This window comes from Vigna umbellata, chromosome 1 (assembly GCF_029865625.1).
Source record: "Vigna umbellata cultivar VRB3 chromosome 1, Vumbellata_1.0, whole genome shotgun sequence".
Lineage (NCBI taxonomy): Eukaryota > Viridiplantae > Streptophyta > Magnoliopsida > Fabales > Fabaceae > Vigna > Vigna umbellata.
The window spans coordinates 107,863,340-107,885,719 of NC_142165.1; the positions used below are offsets into that span (position 1 = coordinate 107,863,340).

General features: G+C 32.5%; 2 pseudogenes across 1 annotated transcript; both read left to right on the top strand.

The window, feature by feature from the left end:
* The first annotated feature begins 5,411 nt into the window (after positions 1–5,411).
* Positions 5,412–7,106, top strand: LOC124824967 (uncharacterized; annotated as a pseudogene).
* Positions 7,107–11,348: 4,242 nt separating this feature from the next.
* LOC148207080 (uncharacterized) lies at positions 11,349–18,277 on the top strand (annotated as a pseudogene). The gene is made up of 3 exons (XR_015783933.1): positions 11,349–11,397; positions 11,508–11,981; positions 17,542–18,277. The product of XR_015783933.1 is annotated as an uncharacterized LOC148207080 (transcript).
* The last annotated feature ends 4,103 nt before the right edge of the window (positions 18,278–22,380 follow it).

A 22,380-nucleotide genomic window follows, 5' to 3' on the forward strand; every position in this document is an offset into this window, starting at 1 on the left:
TATTACGATATGTATAGTTTAGAAGAAAATCCGTAAAGCATTAAAATAATAATAAAACCTATATTTTATTATTTTTATTTAAACATTATTTATGTTTTCAAATGCATCATGGAATTTTAGATGAAAGATGGAAATCTATAAGAATTCTGTTTAGACTAGACAATTAAAAATAAAGAATCAAAATTAAACACTGATTTCATACATTTTTGTTAAAATCTTTTATTTTTTTTCTGAAGTTGGGAAATGTTAAAATGAAATCTATCACTCTATCATCTGAAAAGTATAGTTAAACATTAATGTATAGAGTAGTTGACCTTAATTTTAAAATCTATGTATATAGTCCATCTGGATCTCGAGATTAGTCTTAAATTTCACAGAGAAAGGTTCTTGAAGTTAGAGAGCAACTCAAAAGAATTGCAAAGAGGATAGGATTAGTCTTAAAATCTTGTGAGAGTGATATGCAGGTTGGTTTTTATCTTTTATACTTATGGTTTCAATTATTTTTTAAAAAGACTGGATTCAATATTTTCTTGATTTATGATCTGGTGGGTGGTCAAATAGTCAAATTTAATGAAATCTCTACCCTAGTGTAATCATTATTTTACTCATCCTGTTTCATTCTTTGGTTTTCCACCCTATTACATCAAGGACTTGTTAAACAATTGTTTATGTATAAGTTGTTTTAATAATTGGAAGAAAAATAAGAGTAAACTTTTAATTAATTGATCATGTATAAGTTGTTTTAATTAATTGTCACTAGGTGTGTTCAAATTTTAGAGTGGCAGCTAAATTTGACTTGAGCTATAATAACAAAGTTTCTAAATTAAGATAGATAATCGAAATGTATATAGATGATACAAAACATAAACATGTTTGTTTCATTCTGTATTGGATTGGCTTTCAAATCTAAAACCGGTAAACAATTCAACTTAATAATTTAATTTTAGTTTTAGTTGGATTGATTGGTTTAGTGTTATGAAGTGATTCTGTTTTTTTTTTATATTTTCAACAGACTTATACCACTACAAAAAATATTAATATTTCCGACGGATTTTTACCGACGGATTAATATCCGTCGATATATCTTAATTTTCGACGGAATTACCGACGGTATTTTTAATCTTTTTTACCGACGGTCAAAAGCCTTCGGTAAGGCCGTCGGTAAGTGACATGCACATTACCGACGGATTTACCGAAGGCTTTGGGTCGTCGGTAAAAAGAGCGGGATTTTTCCCGCCCATTATTTCGCTAGACGACGTTACCGACGGATTTACCGAAGGCTTTGGGCCGTCGGTAAAAAGAGCGGGATTTTTCCCGCCCATTATTTCGCTAGACGACATTACCGACGGATTTACCGAAGGCTTCGCGCCGTCGGTAAAAAGAGCGGGATTTTTCGAGACCAGCTTCGCATCCAGTGCCAATATATGTGGCAACCACTCATTTCTCCTCTCATTTCTCTCTATCTCAGTCTAATACTTCTTCTATCGTTGCTCTTCACCGCCGCTGCCCTCCACCGCCGCTGCCTTCCACCGCCGCTGCCCTCCACCATCGCTGCCCTCCACCACCGCTGCCCTCCACCACTGCTGCTCTCCACCACCACTGCTTTCCACCGCTGCTCTCCACCTCCATTACTCTTCACCGTCGCTGCCCTCCCGCCGCGGCCCTCCACCACCGTTTTCCTCTACCACCGTTCTCTTCACCACCGCTGCCCTCTACCACCGTTCTCTCCACCATATTTTTTGGATTAGGAACATTTATCTTACAAATCTGAGAATTGTAGAAAAACTGTCCATGATTCCCTATAATTTTAACTATTGAAAATAAATGGTTGTTTGATACTTTGGACATTAATTTGTTACTCGCGTGATGCCGTTTTGGTGGCGGAGTTCGTGAAAATGTAAAAAAAAATTGACACAGCGATGAAGGAAGAGGAAGAAGATGAACCAGGTCGCGACATTTACCGACGGATTTACCGAAGGCCTAGATCCTTCGGTAATTACCGAAGGCTTTACCGACGGCCAAAAGCCTTCGGTAATTACCGACGGACGAAAGATCCGTCGGTAAAGTTTACCGACAACGTTTTTACCGACGGTATATTGGCCGTCGGTAAGCCGTCGGTAAATGCTAATTACCGACGGATTTTATACATTACCGACGACTTATGACCGTCGGTAATCTCAATCATTCTTGTAGTGTACAATCATGAGATTATGTTCGTCGTGCTTGTCACATTATCGTTATGAAGCTTTTCTAGTTCTTCAACAAAGATAGATTTACACGAGTTTAATATCATATTAGATAGCTTTATGTACAAATAATGTATTAAATATTATTACACAATTTAATGTATCAAATGAATTTCATTTTGTTTATTTAATTGAATCTGTTCATTAATTGATTATAAATTGATTCGATGAGATCTAGAAAAATACAGAAAATTGATTAAATGTTAAATATAAAAATATAATTTTTTTTTCAAAATGATTTTTCGACGGTTTTGGAAAACCCCTGATAATTACTGGTGGTTTCCTAAAAACTCCTATAAATACCGGCGGTTTTTGAAAACTCCCAATAATTATCGGCAGTTTTTATGAAAACCCCTAGTAGTGTCGGCAGTTTTGAAAACCCCGAAAATAGCAGCGGTTTTCAAAAAATCGCCGGTAATTGTGATGCTGTTTTTTTCACTATTTTCGTAACCGTGGGAAACATATTTAGGGGTGTTTTAACCCCGAAAACGTAACAAAAAAATCCTCATAAAATTGGATATTTTTGTAGTGATTGAGGATAATATTCAGTTTTAGCTTTTCGTAAAAGAAAAATTTTTTGTGAAAAAATGATTAATTCTAGGAAAATATCTTAGAGTATAAAAAAATAATTAATTTTTCAAAGAAAAGCATGTATGTTGATTTTGTAAAATAGAGTTTCACCTAAATAAGTCATTATATTTTGAAATGTTCAATTATTTTTTGAGACTGTGTGATTTTTTTAATTAACTCTCGTACTTGATTATAACTATAACCTAAATGACTGATTCACAAACGCTCGCGAAAATGAATCTCACTCTCAAAATAATACAGGATATAAGTTTCCTCCTCATCTATAACTATCAATTCTCCTTTCTCCTTATTTTTAAAAAATTTAAACATTTTTTATCTATCAAATATTATATTACTCACTAACTTTTCATAAACTGTATTTTCGTTTTTTATTATTTTTTTCTTAATCCAAACAACTTCACATTATTTTTTTTAATTCACTCAAATTCATTTTCAGAAACAAACTAAGCTTAAAAGTGTGAAATGTAAAAAAGAATAATATATGGTGTACATAAACTTGCGAATTTAATAATTCTTTTAATCTTTGAAAATTCAAATTCAAATTAAGGTTTGTATAATTTAGTAAAAAGATTGAATAACAAAAATCATAATCTTACCTAAGTTTTGGGACATATATACTTGCCAACCCCTTCATTTAAATGCTGTATTTGATTTATCTCTCTCACATGTGCCTTTCATTTTCTTGTTTTATGGAAAGCTGTAACGTCCTATTTGTAGACCTTTTCTTCGTACTACCTTTCTATTCATTTATGATATTAACATTTTCACTTGAAACAAAAGTTTCTTTCTCAACAAGTTTTATTTATTTTTAACTATAATTTTATATTGATTAATGCTCCTATTATTTTTCCTTTATATTTTGAAGACACAATTAAATGTTTTGGTGAGCTTAATTGACAATGACATATTACTCTAAATATTTTAAAAACTTGAGACTAATGGCAACAATTTAAGAATATATTAAAGATTAAGATTCATAAAAGAATTTTTTAAGTAAAAGAAAAAAAATGGATTGAGTGAATTATTTGTTGGAGATTGAGTATTAACTAGAGATAAGATAATTTTTTATTATATAAAGTTAATGCAAATCTCATTTTGAAGCTAATTGTGAGATTGAGTTAAAGTTAAAATTTGCATCTTAACATGATACCATATCCATGAGTTTGAATCTATCATGACAAGATTTGTTATTTATTGGGTTACCGTATCACTTGTTATCAAATCATTATTACTGTATCTAGTACATATATCTCGACTTGAGAAAGTGTGTTAGAAATCTTACATTAATTATAAATAAGTCAATTTCATAGTATACAAAATGAACAAAACTTTATCTTTCAATTTATTTTTAATTATGAGATAGTGTTAGAAACTAAAAATTATTATAAATACCTTTTAAGTTGTCTAACAATCATAATTAATTTTAAAAAAATCAAACAAGAAAGAAAGTCTCAAAATAGATGCAACTTTTTAAATTTAATTATCATATTATCTATTTTCATAATATAAATGGTTATTATATAAATCATTATAGATATTAATTATCTTTCTCTATTTTTCAAGTTATTTGTCATTTAATTTTATTGTGATTCTTAAATTTTTCTTTCTAAATATAATACATTTTATTTTTAGTTCTTTAAATATGTTATTTTTATATTTAGTTCTTATAAATATAGTATTTTTATTTATAATTCTTACAATTACTTTTGTTTTTGTTATGCTAGGTCATGGCTTTTTATATTTCAGTTTGTTATATATACTGGGATAATGTTGATTTAAAAAGTTCACTTTATCATGACATCATTAACTTTATGAAAAAAAAATACTAATAGAAATATGAAAATTATTTCAGGAAGAAAAAAGGGATCAAAGATGGTAATTTATGATTTGATGAAATCTATATTGTGATTACATCTATTATTATTATTTTGTTTTTATTAATTTTTTATAAAAATAAAATATTTATTAGCAACAAAAAAATTATCTGAAAACTTAAATAGGACAATTGAAATTTAAAAAATATAGCATGCCAGTTACATAGAATAAATGCAATTTTATCATATAAATAAAATCTACGATAAATAATTTTTTAAAATATAAAGCACGACTCAAACTTTATTCAATAATGGTTATATTTTATATTTGTTTTTACTCGTGACATCAAGTTTTAATGAGGTTTTAGGAAAATAACCATTTTAAATTGAGATTAATGAGATTTAAGTGATGTTTACTATTTTTTGACTGGTGTAAATTAAATATTTGTGTTTATATTTTATTCCAGAGTAAAATATTAATTAGGCGATGTTTATTTTTCTTCACCTTTAGAACGCTAACGTAGGCATCATAGTTAGAAGTGAAAAAATATGATTTATTTTTCAAATGCAATCTTACCATAAACTTCAATGTGTTGTTAATTTAATAAATAATTCATTTTCTTAATTATCCAGTTGTGTAAAAAAAAATTATTGGAGAAACCCAATTCTACAAAGTAAACGTTTCAAATTGGACACTTTTAATATAATATTATTATTAAAAGTAGTATATGTCAAAGTTCAATCTTCACGAAACTTGAACATGAACATATTAAGCATTGATAAAGACATTTCCAGTTCTATGGTGAAACACTTGATGATTCATAATCCCAAAATTCATGTTGGTTTAGTATATTTAGGTCAACTTTGCTGTTTATTTGAAGGCATTGATTGAATAATTGTATTAAATATAGGAACTTGGTGATTGAGTTGGATGAAGATGACCAAAACCAGTTGTCAATTCGATTGCGTAAGCTGTGTTCATACTTAATGAGAACATGCTTATGTATGGAAGATCTCTACAACTTCAAACTTAAAACTTATCCCATTGTGACGTTATCCACACGACATTCCTCAATTAATGTTCTTTATTTGTAGAACCCATAATTGAATTCCTTGCTTCCTTTTTCATGGTCGAATTTCAAATTCATACATGGCAGACATTACAGGTAAATGCTTTTGTGTAAATTAATGAAAGAACGAAAAGAAACGAAAATTTGAAAGAAGAAAAAGGAGATTCTTTTACTCCTTTTCACTTTCTTTTGTTTTTTTAAGATATTTTAAGACCCGTAGAAAATTATAAGATAATCACAAGCTTTAGCTATGTTTTCGATGTTTCACATAAAGCTATCTCAAACAAATTATTGATATAAAAAAATAATCAAAGTATGTTGATAAAATTAAGAAAAAGAATACAGTATTCCACAATTGCTTCTTCTACATGACCCACCAAAAAATCAAAAAGGGAAAAAGAAGCTTCTAGAACGTGCAGCAGCCAGCCTCAATTTACATGATTTTTTTCTTTATATATGTGTCAAAATTTTGAATTGATTCATAATAAATTAAAAACCTAAAATCTTCTTCTACAAAACTAAACAAACAATTAAATATATTATATATATATATATATATATATATAATATATATATATTATTTTTATTTAATTTGTTATTATTTAGCTTAGGCAAAGGCTTCATCGCAAACTTGAAGAGTTTCGGGCAGGTCGTAATCTTGGTAACGCGGAGAAGAAGAGGGAAGAAAGGAACGCTAAGAGAGGATATAAGGACAATAAACGTAAGAGGGATGATGAAACTGAGAAGGGTGACAATGTGAGTGGTGAGTTGGCGGAGAAAGTGAAGAAAGATGCTGCAGAGGCTTCCAAGGAGCTTGTGTTTGGCCATGTCAAACTTCAGAATGAAGAAATGCTAGGGAAGAAGAAGAGGAAACTTTCAAAGCATAAGGAACTTGAAAGGGCTAAAGAAGTTGGAGGAAGTGAAAAAGAATGATCCTGAGAAGGCTGAAGTATTTGCCAAGAAGCAATCGTGGAAAGCAGCAATGGATAGAGCATCAGGGGTTAAGGTTCACGATGATCCCAAACTGCTAAAGAAAAGCATCAATAAGGAGAAGAAGAAGCAGAAGAATTCAGAGAAATGGAAAGATAGAATTCAAACAAGGGACCAATTGAAGGCGGAGAAACAGAAGAAAAGGTCAGAGAATATATCTGCCAGGATTCATGAGAAGAAAATGCGAAAGATTGCCAAAAGAGAAAAAAAGCTTATGCGACCAGGTTTCGAAGGTCGCAAAGAAGGTTTTATGAATGAGGGTGGTGCCACCTAACAATTTTGATTTGTATCTTTTCTTTACATTGTTATGACAATTCAAGGACTGGAGAAAGGTTCACCTATCAAATTTCTGTATGCTTGATCATATTTCTTGAAATGAAACATATTTTATTTTCTATTATGATCTACATCGGCATACCATATTTGCTAGCTCTTGTAACTAAATGAGATGTTGCTGTCGAAGACCCTTAGTGTACGGGGTTTGGTCTCAAATTTGTGTTCAATTCATAGATGTCTCCTTTGTTTGGATAGGAATTTAAGATCATTGTAGTTGAGGAAACCGATACATGTTTCACTGAACTGATGCTTTAATCTGAATGAATTTGATTAAATGACTCCACCTTCACCTTCACCCATTCAATTTGTCAGCCTGAACTATAAGCAATTCTTGATCCACTGGCCTATACTCATACTTAGATTTGTAACCTCTTCGACTTGAGATTACTAACTTAATTAGTATCAAGCCAACTGATGATACATCTCAAACTAGGATTATCCAAACTGCGCTTTCTCAACCATTTTGAGAAACCCACTAGTTATAGTATTTCAACTATACTAATGAAATTGCTTTACAACTTAACTATAGACCCCAAATCTTCATATTCTTCAACCCACTCTTACTTAATCCTTATCAACCAAGAACCTGAATCTTTTCTCTGTTCAAACTAACAGTTGACATTTCCTTACCTGTAGATTGCCACTATAACTCAAAATCATAGCTCAAATTATCTCTTTCGCCAACTGACTCACTCTTCCTGTTACAAATCTATTAATAGTTCCTCACTTTAAAGTTGATCATGTAGCTTGAAACCGTAGGCTCACTCATCTTATTTGTGCCTGATACCTGTTTCTTCCATACCTAAACTCACTTCTGACTCTTGAAGATTACCAAACATTCCCAACTCATTCTCATATAACAACACCAATACTGTTTCAAAGAACTCGTCCCTCATAAACCACCAATTCACAATTATGAAAGCTCTTCATGCATGCCTATTACTGACAATAACATGCTCACCATCATCCGCTGCGCTACTCTGATCCTCAAACACCCTTACTCACTAGTTGACTCAAAGGATACTTCCTTTATGATTGCTGTAACCAGAAAATGCTCACCCTTGAAGAACCTTCTTCAAAACTTCTATGACCTCACAAAAACCTTTACACCACAAAAACCTGATATTCTCTTCTTCACATATCCATGTTAACCTCTTTTGATACTCACAACCCTTTTTCTTTACTTTCTAACTTGATCCACGACTGATGTATGACCACTAACATTTCTTCTTGAAACACAAAGCTTCTCTTAAAGTCCAAACCTCTAGAAACGGCTTGAAAATAATCGAACCTCCCTTGCGATCACACCCTAAACTTATGAAGAACAACATCATCTCTTCTTCACTTGCGTTTATCAGACTTCCTTGATTCACATAACACTAATTCTCAACTATATCTTAATCAACCCCTAATGCATCACCACTGTTTTCCTTCTCTCAAAATGAGAAACACCTCTGAAAGACTAAAACTCCCTTAAAACAACGCTTATGAACGACTCATTATCTCATAAGGTCAAGCTCTAAACCTGCAAAGAAATTACTTCACATAAACCTCCAACCTAAGCACTTTGATCACCTCGTCGAATGCCACATAATCAAAGAAATCTTCGTGGAACCCCTACCAACACGAATATTGTCAACTTACCCTCAAACGTTTTCAAGAATTTACCTCTTCAACTCGAGACCTCCGATTAACAAAGCTTGCCTCTGAACCTCTGCACCATAGAGTACCATCACCCCTCAAGCAAACTTTCTAACCTACTCTGAATCCCACAGTCTCATTGTCTTCTGTAACCTAACATCCAACAACTGCTTCTTTCTTGATCAAACTCAATCGGTCATTCAACACTACCACAAGACCATACATGATGAAAACTAACTTCAACTTAATATGCAACTTCATATCTCTAAACCTCTCGACCAACCCAACTCTCAAATCATCTCGATAATTACTTCAACAACTTATATATATATATATATATATATATATATATATATATATATATATATATATATATATATATATATATATATATTTAGATACCCTCTTTTTATTTGTTTCAAATCCTTTCTTCCCATTTCCTCCTACCTTGTGCTCTTAATTCTCTTGCCTTACCTTTTTCTTACAAAACCGACGTTCTAATGTATTACTTCCTTTGATGCTTGAAATCTTCCACCCCAGCCCAAGGTCAAACCTTTCTCCTATTCGAACCATTTATATTGAAACATCCCTTTAAACTTGACTCTGAATCATGCACTTGCTGAGAAAACTTGACAATCTCCTTCCAATTATTCACTTAACTTAAGATCCTTAAAATACTTCATTCTTTTTCAAAGACCTTATGTTCTCTCAACTTGAAAATTATGTCTTCTAATAATTTCTTCTTAACTCTACTCTATGCCTTATCTGACTGCTTCTCAAAATCTTCTTCTTCTACTTCCTTTCTTGATACTTATTCCCCTTAGTCCACTTTAGAATTTCCTATTCCTTTCTTAACTTAGACTTTAGGCCATCCACCACTTTCTTATTCAGATTCCAACCATCATTGATACATCGATCCATGTTACCAATCTCACATAATGCCACTCCGTTTCTCACCAACACTTCCCTTTTTTCTGACTTTTGACGTTACTGATATACTAAACCAAACTGATTTCTCAAACCTTGCTACATCCATGCTTATCCAAAGCTTCTCTTAATCTAGCCTCTGAACTCAACCCCTTCTTGTGAAACGTACGATATATGACCTTCTGACTTTGTTGTTGAAAACTTCTTCATCCAAAACATTACTTCTAAACTCCAATATCTTCACTCGTCCTTTGAAGCCTAAATTTTTAGTCTTCTAACTCCTTATCTTCGAGGCAAGAATTTGTCTCAAAGGCTTAAACCAATTCTAATAAAGGTATACAACTCAAGTTGTCCTTGAATCTGCATTTCTTTACTACTATAAAGCACATTACACCATCACAAAGGCAAGAAAAAGACAGTAATTACTACAGGAAACAACATTGGAACCCTAACTCTTTCTTACCCCAAACCTTCAGACTTAAGAAAGGAAAATCATCTATGGTAAAAGTCATGAGTGTGCACCCTCATCACTCCTATCAAGACGTTTTCTGTTCTCAAAACCTCTAGTTAGATACAATACTATACTATCTAGACTTGGAGGAAATGGTAAATTATACCATTTACACTCAATTCTTCACAGAGAAGACACGACAAGCCCTCGACTCACAAGTCATCCTAAGGACAAACTGCTCTGATATCATAAATGTGGCATCCCAAATATATAATAACCACAATCATATAACTTAGGCGTCCACATTCCAATAAAGAGAACAGTCAAAGTAAAATAATAGTTCAGTAGCTGATATTACAGTTATCCACAAAAGGACAGAACTTAAAACTTAAACAGTTTAAAGTACTTCAAAATAACACCAGCTTAAATTTAGAAATCCTAAAAATACTATACTGCATCATCAGCATCCTCCAACTCTTGTTCCAGGGGAACCTCCTCAACATCATCGCAAACAAAAACATACACAAGCAACACACAACAAAGAAGTAAGGGTGAGCTAGATAAACAAGCAATAATCATATATTGTATTTTATCAAGAACCTGAATCTTTACATGATTTTTTTCTTTATATATATATATATATATTGTATTTTATCAAGTGTTAAATTTCATTTATAACAGGGAGGAAAGTCTTTAAAATATGTAAATCAAGTAATAATTTATTTAAATGATATTTAATTTAATAGTTACCTTTTAATCTCATTATTCTGGTAATTTAAATTATTTAAAAACATTAATGTCTTAAAAAGTAAAGGTAATCTTTATTTATAGTATAAATATAAAATAATAATTATTTCATTATCTCACATTTCAAAATTACACATATATGACATAATATCCATTAACTTTTTAAGATAAATTTCCCATATAATATTATAAATTTTTAATATAAAATAAGAAATATTCATGTACATAAATAGTCAAATGCTTGCACATCAAAATTTTGAATTGATTTATAATAAATTAAAAACCTAAAATCCTTTTCTACAAAACTAAACAAACAATTAAATATTATATATATATATATATATATATATATAGAAAAGATATATTATTTTTATTTAATTTGTTATTATTTTTCTTTATATTTTTAATTTATTTTATATTTATTTTATTATTATTATTTTTATTTATTTGTATTTTAGATTTAGTTGATATTTATTTTATTATAAATAAAATATTTTATACATGGCAAACCATATAAATATGAAAAGGTACTGACATTCAATCCAGTCCCATAACCCTAATTTGAGGACACACTCTGCACCCAGGTGAATTCTATGCATTTTTGTTGTTTCTGATTTCAGTCTGGTTGAGGCCGTTTTTTATTTATTTTTGTTTTCCAATTCAGTTTAGTTGAACGCATTTTTATGCTGTATAGGTTTTAGGGTTACGGAGGGACTGACGAAGATGAAGAACAAAAAACGAAAGGGTAGTGTTGCGGCAGAGAGTGATGAAGTTGTTGAAGATTTGGGGCGTGTGATCGACGAGCATACCCTTTTCTTTGACAAGTTGATTGAGTTGATTCCCGCCAAGTTTTATCTGCCTACTGATGATAAGGAGAAGCCATGGTTTCAGGGTCTCAGCAAGGTTGCAAAGGCTGAGACGAAGAAAGAGACTAAGGAGAATATCAAGAAGTCTAGAAGGGACCGTTTGGATCCCGACAAATCCTCTATGACTACCCTTGACCTTCTCAAGGAAAGTTTGGGAAAAGAAAAGGTGGATGACAGTGATGGAGTACAGGTGGCAGCAGTGGCTAAACCTCTTGTGTCTGGATTGAGAGGAGATGATCGGTCTGTGACTTATGAAGAGCTTCGGCAAAGGCTTCATCGCAAACTTGAAGAGTTTCGGGCAGGTGTAACCTTCTTTCACGTTCCATGTTAACGTTCCATGTTAACGCTCCCACAATTGGAGTGACTCGGTCTCTTAACACGCTTTCTGCTGGTGGTGTTAGCAGTTGCCTCGGCAATGGTTGAAGGGTGAAGAAAAGAAGAAGAAGGTGGGATTTGAGAGAATGGTGGCATGGTAGAGTGAGTTTCGGTTTCCTTTTTCGTAGTGTGACCTTGCATCTTGGTCAATAATATACATCATATACTTTATTTAATTATCTCTCTTCTCGCTATATACCAAGCAGTTTAGTTTTGTTTTGTTCTGTTTTGTTTTGTATCGTATCGTATTGTATTTCTGGAGTGAAATTGAGAAAAAGAAAAAGCTGGGGTGGTTAAGATCAATCATTGGTTTGATTTGAATCGATCTGCTAGTACGTACCTGCTTGCAGAAAAAGAAAAGGCTTCATCTTGAAAGATATATAATATATGCACTATGATTTTGTGTATTTTCAGCCTTATCTAATTTCTATTATATTGTTTATTGTCTTTATCTATGGCCACTCTAGAAGGAATTTTGGTGAAATGAAGTAAACTAATTGAGGAAAGGGGATTGACGGTGGCATCCTATGATATTAAAAGTGTTGGAATTTGTGTAGTTGGTAACAGAAATGATAACATTTGGAAGAAAAATAGGTAGCGGTAATTGATTAGATTCCCGCGGGCATGTGTGATCGTGACACCTTTCTGTATCATGATCATGCAGAGTAACCGTACGAGTGGGAAAAAGCAGCAGAGAGAGACTGAAATAACAGACTTATTGGTGTGCAGAGGTTGGACCCCACAAAGTGATGAACAATAAAAGAGAAAAGAGAAGTTTGTTTTGGAGTGGGAGTCAAGAAAACAGAGAAGAACCGTCATGATTTATTACTCATTTGGTTCCTCCTTCTTCAAATAATGAATTTCAATCGTGTTTATGAATATGATGAATCCTTAAAAAGTTTGACATTAATTGCATTATTACATCAATTTTTTCATCATTTCAACGTGTAACATCCTAAAAATACAATATAAACTATATAGTAGAATAATTACAATTAATTATAATTTAGATTAGTCTAAAAAAATTAAAAGAGCGTACGGTTTTTGGCCGAACGGCCTTTACAAAATAGTTACACACTTGAATTGTACAAAAATCAACAAACATGACCGAACGGTTTACAAAATGAATTACCGATCGATCAAATTACTCAAAGGGAAAGGTGACCACCTTACATTCAAACTACACTACTGACCGAACGTCCTATTGACCGAACGTCCTATTGTTCGGTCTTCACTTCTACTTCTACCAAATAACCGTACGTACAAAACGAGACAACACAGGAACTACCAAATAACCGTACGTACAAAACGAGACAACACAGGAAAACAAAGGGTAAGCTTATGTAATTTAATTCAAGTATTACACATACATTTCACATATTCAGACACATCAAATACATTTCAACATACACTTCAAGCACGACCTATCACTAGACTGACTGTCCGGACGGTATGAATTTTGTGTAGTTACGACGTTCGTGCACCCGGGTGATGTAGTAACTGAAATATTCTCATCAGCTGCCACCCGAGGTTAGTCCGTTCCGTCCAAAGTACCCCTAAGGACTAGGACCTCCTGTCGTTCCCACACATGACCTACCATCCTCTACATGAGGACGAGTACTCACGGAACATCAGGATGAACCGCCAGCTAAGTTTTACCACATTCATACTTTACAATTTCAATAGTCATACATGAGTCATTCCTCCCCGGAACGCTCGTCCAAAAATCACAACGTTTCCTTCATCTCATATACTCTTCATCATTTATTGTCCATCATTTTACTTTCATCTTTATCATTAATATTAAGACTATCAAATACCGAACGTTCAGTCCTCACTAAGGACGAGGATGAACACTGTGGAGGAAACCAAGAAGTCGTCCGTTCAGATCAGAATAATACCGAGAGAGTTACGATTAGGTTTTAGGAATAAACCGAGTACTATCATATTCTATATGACAAACGTTATTCACTACTGAAATCAGTTGAATGAACTGACTCTCGTGAGTTCAAACCAATACTCCAAGAATAAATCGAGGATGGAGGCTCTAGGCCGTATCCAATGAATGTAGACACGTCAAGACGTTAACGAGCCCTATTTAGAGTAATTCACTCACAGAAACTCAATGCCAGTAAATAACCGAACATGGTAAAGGAAAATTCTACTGAAGTTAGACGAACGCTATTTCACCAAGATTGATTATACAAGAATGAGTACGAGCGCTTGGTATAAGACCGAGCACTACTCAGTATGAACGCTAGGTGTAAAACCGAGCACTAATAAACTTCTAATAAAAGGTTGGATAGATATATTAAGATACTATTGAAGTGGTGTTTACGAACAACCATAATATACAATTACATAAATATATATTTTTGAGTTTATCACAGTAGACTCAGGCACAACTATGCTTGGCCGAACGCTCAAACATATTATTACCACACGAGGGCACTCGTCCTACACTAGGATCCTCTCCAAATGAAAGAATCCCATTTTAACTAGGTTCACCAGAAAAACCGAACGGTCAATGACCGTTCAGTAACGAACGTACTCTATCATAGTAAAAACTTCATATTCAGATTTCATTGATATTTAACTCATTTTTCAATACATCATTTTTGAACCTTATAACTTCACATAAAACATCAATTGACATACTTCGTAAAACCTATATCATGTTAATAAATCATACTCCAAACAATTACTCATATTCACATTCATATACTTCAAACATCTCAACCATCATGCATTATATTCATTCATTCCAATAACGGCCGTTCATACAGTACAACAACATATAGATTAAATTAAATAAGCTTCCCTTACCTCTAGTGTGAACGTACGTCCTTCAGACTAAAACTCAGTTCGCGGAAATAAGATTTCTTCTACCCTCAACGCTCAACCAAACTCTTCAAACTAAAACAAGTTACAAAAAACCAAGATTGGTTCAGACAAGGTGACTACATGCAACCAGATCTTGGTTTGCATGTTCATACGAACGAACAGCTAGGGAGAAACTTACCAGTTTCAGAATCCGGAACTGTTCGGCTTAAGTAGAAGCTTGGGACGCTGGAAATGCTCCTACGGTGCCTGAATGATGATCGGAGAAGAGAAAGGGTGAGTTTTCTTAGAGAGAAGATAGATTTTCTAGTGAGAAGGAGGAGAAATGGGAAGTTCAGAGTTTTGGGAAGAAGGTTGCATACAGAAGAGAGTGGGACGGAAGTTTTCAGAAAATCATTTTCTTCCCACGTCAAAACGAGCGTCCGCTCTTCTGCTGACACTTGCATCCCACTATCTGATTTATGATCCTCGTTTCTTGACACATGGCGTCCGCGCAGAGGGTTTTGGGTGCGTTTTAAATGAACTGACAGGAGGGGGTTTGGGTGCGTATTTACGAGGTCTGACACAATGAAATTATAATTTTATTATTATTTTTATATAATTTTCCATTTCATCTCTTAAAAATCATATTATATTTAACAAGACATTTGAAAGCTGCAAATATTGTAATTAAAACTTATTTGCATTTCTATTTCATTATATTTTTCTTGTATCATATTGTTATTTTGTCTTACTTAGAATTCATTTTAAGTATTCATGTTAATTATAATCAATATATGATGCTCTCATTTGCTAATGAATTTTCGTCTTTCATATTCGAAAAATTTACAATCAAATCAATATATTTTGTGAATATTTTTTCAGTAAACCGACCATGTTGTATCATTTGTCTAGCCATTGTTCAATATTTGTCATTACGTTGTAAAAAATATAAGTAGAACATAATAAGGTTATCTATTCTATTTAGGATAAAACTTAAATAATAAATTTTTTAAATATCAAAACTTGTCATAAAAAAAATTACCTTTCTTCTTTGGTTAAATAGTTAAGGACTACAAGGAACTGGAGTTAAAATTAATGGATCAAATTGAGACTTAAATTAAAATTAGAGGAGAATGTTGCATTCAAAATTTCTGCAGAATACATTCAGTTTGGAGATCCTTATCTCATAGTGTAAAAAAATTCCTGATCAATAACATAGATGTACATATTATATATAACAATTAAAATAAAGATTTTTATTGCTCATAAAAAAACAGTAAACTTTATTCAATACTGGTTATATTTTAGGAAAATAACCATTTTAAATTGAGATTAATGAGATTAAGTGATGTTTACTATTTTTTGACTGGTGTAAATTAAATATTTGTGTTTATATTTTATTCCAGAGTAAAATATTAATTAGGTTAAAAGGGATGTTTATTTTTCTCCACCTTTAGAACGCTAACGTAGGCATCATAGTTAGAAGTGAAAAAATATGATTTTTTTTCAAATGCACTCTTACCATAAACTTCAATGTATTGTTAATTTAATAAATAATTCATTTTCTTAATTATCCAGTTGTGTAAAAAAAAATTATTGGAGAAACCCAATTCTACAAAGTAAACGTTTCAAATTGGACACTTTTAATATAATATTATTATTAAAAGTAGTATATGTCAAAGTTCAATCTTCACGAAACTTGAACATGAACATATTAAGCATTGATAAAGACATTTCCAGTTCTATGGTGAAACACTTGATGATTCATAATCCCAAAATTCATGTTGGTTTAGTATATTTAGGTCAACTTTGCTGTTTATTTGAAGGCATTGATTGAATAATTGTATTAAATATAGGAACTTGGTGATTGAGTTGGATGAAGATGACCAAAACCAGTTGTCAATTCGATTGCGTAAGCTGTGTTCATACTTAATGAGAACATGCTTATGTATGGAAGATCTCTACAACTTCAAACTTAAAACTTATCCCATTGTGACGTTATCCACACGACATTCCTCAATTAATGTTCTTTATTTGTAGAACCCATAATTGAATTCCTTGCTTCCTTTTTCATGGTCGAATTTCAAATTCATACATGGCAGACATTACAGGTAAATGCTTTTGTGTAAATTAATGAAAGAACGAAAAGAAACGAAAATTTGAAAGAAGAAAAAGGAGATTCTTTTACTCCTTTTCACTTTCTTTTGTTTTTTTAAGATATTTTAAGACCCGTAGAAAATTATAAGATAATCACAAGCTTTAGCTATGTTTTCGATGTTTCACATAAAGCTATCTCAAACAAATTATTGATATAAAAAAATAATCAAAGTATGTTGATAAAATTAAGAAAAAGAATACAGTATTCCACAATTGCTTCTTCTACATGACCCACCAAAAAATCAAAAAGGGAAAAAGAAGCTTCTAGAACGTGCAGCAGCCAGCCTCAATTTACATGATTTTTTTCTTTATATATGTGTCAAAATTTTGAATTGATTCATAATAAATTAAAAACCTAAAATCTTCTTCTACAAAACTAAACAAACAATTAAATATATTATATATATATATTATATATATATATAATATATAATATTATTTTTATTTAATTTGTTATTATTTAGCTTAGGCAAAGGCTTCATCGCAAACTTGAAGAGTTTCGGGCAGGTCGTAATCTTGGTAACGCGGAGAAGAAGAGGGAAGAAAGGAACGCTAAGAGAGGATATAAGGACAATAAACGTAAGAGGGATGATGAAACTGAGAAGGGTGACAATGTGAGTGGTGAGTTGGCGGAGAAAGTGAAGAAAGATGCTGCAGAGGCTTCCAAGGAGCTTGTGTTTGGCCATGTCAAACTTCAGAATGAAGAAATGCTAGGGAAGAAGAAGAGGAAACTTTCAAAGCATAAGGAACTTGAAAGGGCTAAAGAAGTTGGAGGAAGTGAAAAAGAATGATCCTGAGAAGGCTGAAGTATTTGCCAAGAAGCAATCGTGGAAAGCAGCAATGGATAGAGCATCAGGGGTTAAGGTTCACGATGATCCCAAACTGCTAAAGAAAAGCATCAATAAGGAGAAGAAGAAGCAGAAGAATTCAGAGAAATGGAAAGATAGAATTCAAACAAGGGACCAATTGAAGGCGGAGAAACAGAAGAAAAGGTCAGAGAATATATCTGCCAGGATTCATGAGAAGAAAATGCGAAAGATTGCCAAAAGAGAAAAAAAGCTTATGCGACCAGGTTTCGAAGGTCGCAAAGAAGGTTTTATGAATGAGGGTGGTGCCACCTAACAATTTTGATTTGTATCTTTTCTTTACATTGTTATGACAATTCAAGGACTGGAGAAAGGTTCACCTATCAAATTTCTGTATGCTTGATCATATTTCTTGAAATGAAACATATTTTATTTTCTATTATGATCTACATCGGCATACCATATTTGCTAGCTCTTGTAACTAAATGAGATGTTGCTGTCGAAGACCCTTAGTGTACGGGGTTTGGTCTCAAATTTGTGTTCAATTCATAGATGTCTCCTTTGTTTGGATAGGAATTTAAGATCATTGTAGTTGAGGAAACCGATACATGTTTCACTGAACTGATGCTTTAATCTGAATGAATTTGATTAAATGACTCCACCTTCACCTTCACCCATTCAATTTGTCAGCCTGAACTATAAGCAATTCTTGATCCACTGGCCTATACTCATACTTAGATTTGTAACCTCTTCGACTTGAGATTACTAACTTAATTAGTATCAAGCCAACTGATGATACATCTCAAACTAGGATTATCCAAACTGCGCTTTCTCAACCATTTTGAGAAACCCACTAGTTATAGTATTTCAACTATACTAATGAAATTGCTTTACAACTTAACTATAGACCCCAAATCTTCATATTCTTCAACCCACTCTTACTTAATCCTTATCAACCAAGAACCTGAATCTTTTCTCTGTTCAAACTAACAGTTGACATTTCCTTACCTGTAGATTGCCACTATAACTCAAAATCATAGCTCAAATTATCTCTTTCGCCAACTGACTCACTCTTCCTGTTACAAATCTATTAATAGTTCCTCACTTTAAAGTTGATCATGTAGCTTGAAACCGTAGGCTCACTCATCTTATTTGTGCCTGATACCTGTTTCTTCCATACCTAAACTCACTTCTGACTCTTGAAGATTACCAAACATTCCCAACTCATTCTCATATAACAACACCAATACTGTTTCAAAGAACTCGTCCCTCATAAACCACCAATTCACAATTATGAAAGCTCTTCATGCATGCCTATTACTGACAATAACATGCTCACCATCATCCGCTGCGCTACTCTGATCCTCAAACACCCTTACTCACTAGTTGACTCAAAGGATACTTCCTTTATGATTGCTGTAACCAGAAAATGCTCACCCTTGAAGAACCTTCTTCAAAACTTCTATGACCTCACAAAAACCTTTACACCACAAAAACCTGATATTCTCTTCTTCACATATCCATGTTAACCTCTTTTGATACTCACAACCCTTTTTCTTTACTTTCTAACTTGATCCACGACTGATGTATGACCACTAACATTTCTTCTTGAAACACAAAGCTTCTCTTAAAGTCCAAACCTCTAGAAACGGCTTGAAAATAATCGAACCTCCCTTGCGATCACACCCTAAACTTATGAAGAACAACATCATCTCTTCTTCACTTGCGTTTATCAGACTTCCTTGATTCACATAACACTAATTCTCAACTATATCTTAATCAACCCCTAATGCATCACCACTGTTTTCCTTCTCTCAAAATGAGAAACACCTCTGAAAGACTAAAACTCCCTTAAAACAACGCTTATGAACGACTCATTATCTCATAAGGTCAAGCTCTAAACCTGCAAAGAAATTACTTCACATAAACCTCCAACCTAAGCACTTTGATCACCTCGTCGAATGCCACATAATCAAAGAAATCTTCGTGGAACCCCTACCAACACGAATATTGTCAACTTACCCTCAAACGTTTTCAAGAATTTACCTCTTCAACTCGAGACCTCCGATTAACAAAGCTTGCCTCTGAACCTCTGCACCATAGAGTACCATCACCCCTCAAGCAAACTTTCTAACCTACTCTGAATCCCACAGTCTCATTGTCTTCTGTAACCTAACATCCAACAACTGCTTCTTTCTTGATCAAACTCAATCGGTCATTCAACACTACCACAAGACCATACATGATGAAAACTAACTTCAACTTAATATGCAACTTCATATCTCTAAACCTCTCGACCAACCCAACTCTCAAATCATCTCGATAATTACTTCAACAACTTATATATATATATATATATATATATATATATATATATATATATATATATATATATATATATATATATATTTAGATACCCTCTTTTTATTTGTTTCAAATCCTTTCTTCCCATTTCCTCCTACCTTGTGCTCTTAATTCTCTTGCCTTACCTTTTTCTTACAAAACCGACGTTCTAATGTATTACTTCCTTTGATGCTTGAAATCTTCCACCCCAGCCCAAGGTCAAACCTTTCTCCTATTCGAACCATTTATATTGAAACATCCCTTTAAACTTGACTCTGAATCATGCACTTGCTGAGAAAACTTGACAATCTCCTTCCAATTATTCACTTAACTTAAGATCCTTAAAATACTTCATTCTTTTTCAAAGACCTTATGTTCTCTCAACTTGAAAATTATGTCTTCTAATAATTTCTTCTTAACTCTACTCTATGCCTTATCTGACTGCTTCTCAAAATCTTCTTCTTCTACTTCCTTTCTTGATACTTATTCCCCTTAGTCCACTTTAGAATTTCCTATTCCTTTCTTAACTTAGACTTTAGGCCATCCACCACTTTCTTATTCAGATTCCAACCATCATTGATACATCGATCCATGTTACCAATCTCACATAATGCCACTCCGTTTCTCACCAACACTTCCCTTTTTTCTGACTTTTGACGTTACTGATATACTAAACCAAACTGATTTCTCAAACCTTGCTACATCCATGCTTATCCAAAGCTTCTCTTAATCTAGCCTCTGAACTCAACCCCTTCTTGTGAAACGTACGATATATGACCTTCTGACTTTGTTGTTGAAAACTTCTTCATCCAAAACATTACTTCTAAACTCCAATATCTTCACTCGTCCTTTGAAGCCTAAATTTTTAGTCTTCTAACTCCTTATCTTCGAGGCAAGAATTTGTCTCAAAGGCTTAAACCAATTCTAATAAAGGTATACAACTCAAGTTGTCCTTGAATCTGCATTTCTTTACTACTATAAAGCACATTACACCATCACAAAGGCAAGAAAAAGACAGTAATTACTACAGGAAACAACATTGGAACCCTAACTCTTTCTTACCCCAAACCTTCAGACTTAAGAAAGGAAAATCATCTATGGTAAAAGTCATGAGTGTGCACCCTCATCACTCCTATCAAGACGTTTTCTGTTCTCAAAACCTCTAGTTAGATACAATACTATACTATCTAGACTTGGAGGAAATGGTAAATTATACCATTTACACTCAATTCTTCACAGAGAAGACACGACAAGCCCTCGACTCACAAGTCATCCTAAGGACAAACTGCTCTGATATCATAAATGTGGCATCCCAAATATATAATAACCACAATCATATAACTTAGGCGTCCACATTCCAATAAAGAGAACAGTCAAAGTAAAATAATAGTTCAGTAGCTGATATTACAGTTATCCACAAAAGGACAGAACTTAAAACTTAAACAGTTTAAAGTACTTCAAAATAACACCAGCTTAAATTTAGAAATCCTAAAAATACTATACTGCATCATCAGCATCCTCCAACTCTTGTTCCAGGGGAACCTCCTCAACATCATCGCAAACAAAAACATACACAAGCAACACACAACAAAGAAGTAAGGGTGAGCTAGATAAACAAGCAATAATCATATATTGTATTTTATCAAGAACCTGAATCTTTACATGATTTTTTTCTTTATATATATATATATATATTGTATTTTATCAAGTGTTAAATTTCATTTATAACAGGGAGGAAAGTCTTTAAAATATGTAAATCAAGTAATAATTTATTTAAATGATATTTAATTTAATAGTTACCTTTTAATCTCATTATTCTGGTAATTTAAATTATTTAAAAAACATTAATGTCTTAAAAAGTAAAGGTAATCTTTATTTATAGTATAAATATAAAATAATAATTATTTCATTATCTCACATTTCAAAATTACACATATATGACATAATATCCATTAACTTTTTAAGATAAATTTCCCATATAATATTATAAATTTTTAATATAAAATAAGAAATATTCATGTACATAAATAGTCAAATGCTTGCACATCAAAATTTTGAATTGATTTATAATAAATTAAAAACCTAAAATCCTTTTCTACAAAACTAAACAAACAATTAAATATTATATATATATATATATATATATATATAGAAAAGATATATTATTTTTATTTAATTTGTTATTATTTTTCTTTAT